Below are 6,444 nucleotides of genomic sequence, written 5' to 3'. Positions count from 1 at the left end.
TGGGACGACTATGTGACGTAATACAAAAAAGAACGAGTTGAACCAAAAATAGCTTGACCACAAATAATAAAAATAATCGTTCATGTTACCCCTAAAATTAAAGGGTAACTCGACGGTCGGAAATACTAATACGTAAATTGGAGGGGGGGTTATGGTCTACCAGGCGTGGTACAGAGGTCGAAGGAGAAGATGGGTCGTGTAGTTGATGGTTGGGATGGCATAAGGTTGGGGACGGGTTTAAAGAAACTGTGAGGCGACCAAGGTCTGTATGTGGACGGTAGGGTTGGACGGGGGTCCACTGGGGGTGTCGTGACGGTTTGGGGGAATTAGGAGTTTTTGGGAAGACTTAAGGGGATGGATGTGGGGGGTGTGTCGTTCGAGTGTTGTTCGAGGGTCTTTGTATATTTTTAAGGACCCAGACCCGTGACGTTTTTGTCGAGGTGACGGGGAGGGCTTGTGAAGCACTTTTATGGGGTGTTCGGCCTCCTAACTGTTTAGTCCCGTCGATTTCCATGGCCTTAACCTGGGCGGGGTATTTGACCGATGTGCGCAGTGGTGGGGTGTCTCGTGTAGTCATGGTACGGTCGCGGGCGGGGAGTCGGCTTTGTTTCGAGATCCAGAAGCTAGTGGTGCCTTTGTGCCAACCTTGGGCATTTGTGAGTGCTTTTCTGACTCACCAAATAGCACGTTCTCCGCGGCGTGGTCCTTCAGCAAAAATCGCGTAGATGTTCACCCATTTGCTTGGTGCGGGTGTCTTTGTTCTGACGTTAACATTGCTCTGGTCATGGATGGCCGGTGGGTGTGCGTGTTCCTTTTGGTTGGGCGGCTTCACTCTTTGGAGTTCATCTAGATCGGTGGGACGTGATTTGAGTGTTGTTGTAACGAGTTTCTCGGACCTCACCCCATTTGCCGTTTGGAAGGAGACGATGTTCTTGCTTGGTGACAGGAGACATTTGCTTATGTGACACCAATCCAAACCGAGCAGGCACTGGTTGTACATCACTTCAGGTGGGAGTACCTGAACTCTGATTGAGTGGTCACTATATTCTGTCTTGATGTTACACACGAAGGTTCCAAGACAACATGATGTGGACCCATCGAAGCCACAAAAGTTGTCATTGCATATTTCAAGGTCTGGGCGACCTAAGCGTCCCCATCTTTCGAAGGAGAAATGTGTTAGTGATGCTCCGGTGTCGATTACCGCCGTTAAAGGTACACCATTGGCAAAGCATGGTAGTTGCTTCATCCCGTCATTAGAGTTGACTGCCTTAGCCATGGATGCCTGGTGGGTGTCCCCTTGTCGTTTCAATTTCGCTTGCGCATTGCGGAGATCGGTTTCTAGTCGGGCCATTCGGCCTTCAGATGCCTTAAGTGTGGCTTCCACTTCTCGTTGCCGAGTTGTGAGTAGGGCCTCGAGGGTGCGGGGTCTATAGTAACATTTGAGCTTGCTCCCATTGATGAATCCTAGGATGTCGAGGGCTTTGAGTGCGCGTATTCGATATGCTCCTGTCTTGGTAAGTCTGAGACCACATATGGGCCTTCACCCCGTAATTTGAGCTTCTTTTTGTGCCATTGAGAGGCGAATTTGAGCACCATGTCTCCTTCAATGAGATCTTTATCTCTTACATTGTTGTCATACCACGCCTTTCTATTGGCTTTCTTTGTCAGGAGTGCTTGGAATGCGATAAGGCGAGTTTCGGTCAACTGTTCTAGGTTCTCTAGGCGTGACGGGAGGGGGTCCCTGTCCCATCGTTCTTGTACGGCTATTCAGAGGCTGGGGACAAGGAACTCGATGGGCAATACCACTTCATGTCCATATACTAGTTTGAATGGCGTGTGGTGAGTTGCGACTTTGTAGGAAGTGCGGAAAACCCACAATGCCGCTTGGAGTTTGGTGCTCCAATCAGACCGCGAAGTGGCGATTATCTTTGTGAGCACTGTGCATAAGACCTTATTTGTGCTTTCCGCTTGTCCGTTGCATCGAGGGTAATAAGGGGAGCTCTTGCGGCGTGTCACCAGAAATTCGCCTAGTAGATGTGCTATCACTTCGTTGAGGAAATGAGAGCCTTGATCGCTAATGATCTCTAGCGGACATCCAAACCGTGATATGACGTTTTCATATAGGAATTTGGCGGTGCTACGTGCGTCGGCATTAACACAAACTTTAGCTTCCACCCACTTGGTAGCGTAGTCAGTGGCAGTTATTATGTATCGATTGATGTTGGAGGTTGGGTTGATTGGGCCGATAAAGTCAATACCCCATTTCTCGAACGGTTGCCATGCCACCACCGGGTTTAATGTGTTGAAATCCACTTTCAACGAATGTTTGAAACACTGGCACTCATCACATCGGCGTACATACTCATATGTGTCGTTGAATAGTGTTGGCCACTATAGGCCGGACTGGAGGATCTTGCGTGCGGTGATCTCGTGACTAAAATGACCGCTTCTGCTACCGCAATGAGCTTGTTCGAGGATGGTGACGATATCATGGTCTGGTACACACCTCCGAAGGACATCATCGTTGCCTCTTCCATACAAGTTGCCTCCGAGCATCATGAAGGGGCCACATTTCCTTAACAAGAAACGTGATGTGCCCGACTTAGTTGTTTTAGGAAAGATGCCCCTTCGGTTAAGACCCGAACAATGTCAGATGCCCATGATGGTACCGTGTCGATCGTGAATAATACTGCATCTAGTGTTTCGTCATCAACCCCCCTAGGTTCTTCTCCGTTTGGTATTCGAGAGAAATGATCGGTGAGTACATGGTATTTTCCTTATCTCACCACCACCTTGAAGTCGAACTCGAGTAACATTACGATCCATCGGGATATACGTCCCGTGGTGTGAGTTTTGTTGACCAAGTAGAGAAGGGCTTGATGATCTACAAAAAACAAGAAACGTGACGCCAAGGGGTAATGTTGGAACTTTTTCACATTGTAAACCATGGCCAAAGCTTATCGCTCTGTCGTGGAGTAATTTCGTTCGGCGATGTTCAGTTGGCGACTAGCAAAGGTGATCGGTAGGTCGAGGGCCCCTTCATCGGGTTGAGCTAGCACTACACCAATTGCGAAGGTTGAGGCATCAGTGTGAAAGTGGAATTCTTTGGTCTAGTCTGGAGATCGGAGGATGGGAGCCTTAGTTAGGCACTCTTTCAAGAGCTTGAACGAGCGGGTGCACTCTTCAGTTCAGGTGTATTGCTTTAGCAAGGCGTAGAATGGTTTGGCCTTGTTTGCGAACATCTTGATGAAGCATCTATAGTAACCCGCGTACCCCATGAACCCTTGTAGTTGTTTCTTGTTCGCGGGAGGTGGCATGTCTAGGATGAGTTTTACTTTTGCCTCATCGGTCGAGATCCCATGTCGGGACACAACATGACCTAATATTAATCCATGCTTGACCCAAAACTGACACTTGAGTGGGTTGAGGAAGAGTTGATAGGCCCTGCATTTTTTGAACGTCAAGCGGAGTAGTGCCAGATGGTCATGCCATTTCGAATGGCAACATAAATCGTCGACATAGGACTCCACCCCTTGTCGTAACCTTGCCGCAAAGATATGGTCCGCCGCCCTTTGATAGGTGCTCAGGGCACTTGTGAGCCCAAAAGGCATCTGCTTATACGTTGTCGCGAAAATACGACGAGGATACGTGAACTTTGAGGCAGGACCCCGGGGCCTCCGATCGGAAGATATCAGATTCGTATGTTTATATTAAACAATTAATGGAAAATGAGAAAGATTGACAAATTTCATTAATAAATAGAAAAGAAAAATTATAATCAATCCCAAGATTGGGATTACAAAAGTTTTACCTTAAGGAGATTACTAGAATAATAAATTAGAAGAAACTAAGATATGGATTCAATAGAAATTTAGGGTTTTTGACTTTGATAAGAGATTATGGTTTCTGAGTTCAATAGCTTCTGTACAGAAAATTAGGGTTTTTGGCTTCCGTAAGGAAAATTAGGGTTTTTGGTTTCCGTAAGGAAATTAGGGTTTATGAGAGATATGGCTTCGACAAGATAAGAGAGCTAAGAAGGAAAAGAAAATAAAAATATAATATGGACAGAGAATATGGAGAGAGGATGAGTGTGAAAAAACGATGAAATTTTATATGGAGTTCCCCCTTGATCATCTGCATGTCCACTTTTTGTTGCATGGCCTCTACTTTTAGTTGCATAGCTTTTTCTTTTAGTTGCATGGCTTTTTTTTTTAGTTGCATGCGACCGTCCACATGACCTTTAGTTTTCTTCACTTCACTTTAATTTGTTGCATGATCCAATCTTCCGTCCGTCCACGTCCAACCTCGTCTGGTAGCCGGTTCAACCCGATCGCCGAATCCCTCGCTGACTGGTTCCATTTTGCTTGCCGGCCGGTTCCGGTTTGCTTGCTGGTTCCGGTTCCGGTTTTGCTTACCGGTTGGTTTCCGAGTTTGCATATCAACCAGTTTCCGGATTTGCATACCGGACGGTTTCCGGATTCCAGTTTTGCTTACCGACCAAATTCCGGTTTGCATACCAGCCGATTTGCAGATTTGCTTACCGGCCGGTTTCCGATTTTGCATATCGGCCGGTTTCCGAATTCTAGTTTTGTTTACCGACCGGTTTCTAGTTTGCTTACCGGCCCAATTCCGGTTTTCCTTACTGGTCCGATTCCGATTTTGCTTACCGGTCCAATTTCCGATTTTGCTTACCGGTCCAATTTCCGATTTTGCTTACCGACCCAATTTCCAGTTTTTCTTATCGGCCGGTTCCTAGTTTTGCTTACCGACCGGTTCCCAGTTTTTCTTTCCGGTTTTGCTTTCCGACCGATTTTCGGTTTCTGGGAACTTAACCACCATTATCCATCAAGACAAAGTGGCCAAAGTGCTCTTAGCACAAATGAAAATGAGGAACTCAAGGTGCTTATATAGCCAGGGCCTTAAGTTTCCTATCTATGTGGGATAAATAATAGTTCTATTTTCCCTATCTTCTCAAACATTCATCTTCTATAACATGCCATTAAGCTAATATAAAGTACTTATTTTATTTATTATTATTATTTCTTACATAGTGTGAGAAGATTCACACGACATTCACCCCCGCCAAACCTGCACATCCACCGGTATGTGCCAATTTTGATGAGGCTCCATTTTTGCTTACTTTAATTTTTCGTTGATGTACCCGAATTGCCAGTGCCATCCGATCCAACATATTCTTCGTTCAGTCTTTGCATTTCCATGACCGTTTGTCATGGCTCTGTTTGCTCCTCTAGAGCATAATGCTTTATGCCTTGTGCATGTGCCACCTTCATTGCTACCATCTCCTTGGTCATTTAACTTTCTTTTATCATCCTTTGTTGCTCCATGCATGCCTTTCGAAAGACTTATCGAAATACTGTGGTTGAGTACTCTTAGCAATTCGTTCTTTAGCGGCATGCTCTCCTCTAGGTCCTTAAGTGACCACATTGCATGCTTCCCACTTTGTCCACTTTCTTGCTATAACCTTGTGTTAGAATTGACCATGACTTCTATGCTAGTATTATCCTTGTTAGATTTTGTGATCACATCTTTCGTATCCACTTGGCCCACATCTTTGCTTTTTGAGGTTTGCTTGGTCTCTTTGTCGCACACATTTGCTTTTGTCTTCATGTTTTGCTTGACCTCTTTGTCGCAAACATGAACTTTCGTCATTTTGCTTTGCTTTACTTCCTTGTTGCACAGATTGGCTTTAACCCTTGCTTCCTCGCCGCCATCGTCCATCTCTTGGGTCTTACATCGGTTAATGCCCAAGTCTCTCAAATGAGTGTGGAGGAATTTTGTAATTTGGCGTTGCCTTTGTCGTGCTATTCTTTGCCACTTCCACCTTATGGTTGTTCATATTAGCTTTGACCTTTGTTTCTTTGCTGCCACCTTCTGTCTCTTGGGTCTTACATCGGTTAATGCCCAAGTCTCAAGAACTTTTGTGGGGAAAGTTTCTTCATCATCGTCGTCTACCCTCTTCGGCTTGACGTCTCCCTCTTCTTCACATGTGTTAGCTTCGACCTTCACTTCCTCACCGCCACCTTCCGTCTCTTGGGTCTCACGTTTGCTTTTTGACGCAACTGCCCAAGTCTCTAGAACAAGTGTGGAGAAAATCTCGACACGGCCATTCGCCATTGACTCGTCCATAGCAATCTCTGACTTGATGTCATTTTCCGTGGCTATCTCCTCAATCATGTTGGCCTCACACTTTTTATCTCCCTCGATCATGGAAGCTTTGCTCATGCTAACACTTTCATCACTTGATGTTTTAGACACGATGTGTGTTCCGAAACATTTGTCTTTGCTTGAAGTGGCATTTGCCATCCTCAATTCATTTATTTCATTCTTCATCATTGTTTCTTTGCAAGATGAGAAGGTCTCCTTCTTCCGTGGTTACATCGTGGTACCGAACCCGGGCCTTTGTATCAACCGTAACATTAATCT

This window comes from Azolla caroliniana, unplaced genomic scaffold (genome assembly GCF_043228905.1).
Source record: "Azolla caroliniana isolate FFs.n. ecotype wild unplaced genomic scaffold, voAzoCaro1.0.p SCAF_6, whole genome shotgun sequence".
In the NCBI taxonomy this organism is placed as follows: Eukaryota; Viridiplantae; Streptophyta; class Polypodiopsida; order Salviniales; family Salviniaceae; genus Azolla; species Azolla caroliniana.
The sequence above is the reverse complement of the archived record's forward strand: the minus strand, read 5'-3'. Positions refer to the sequence as shown.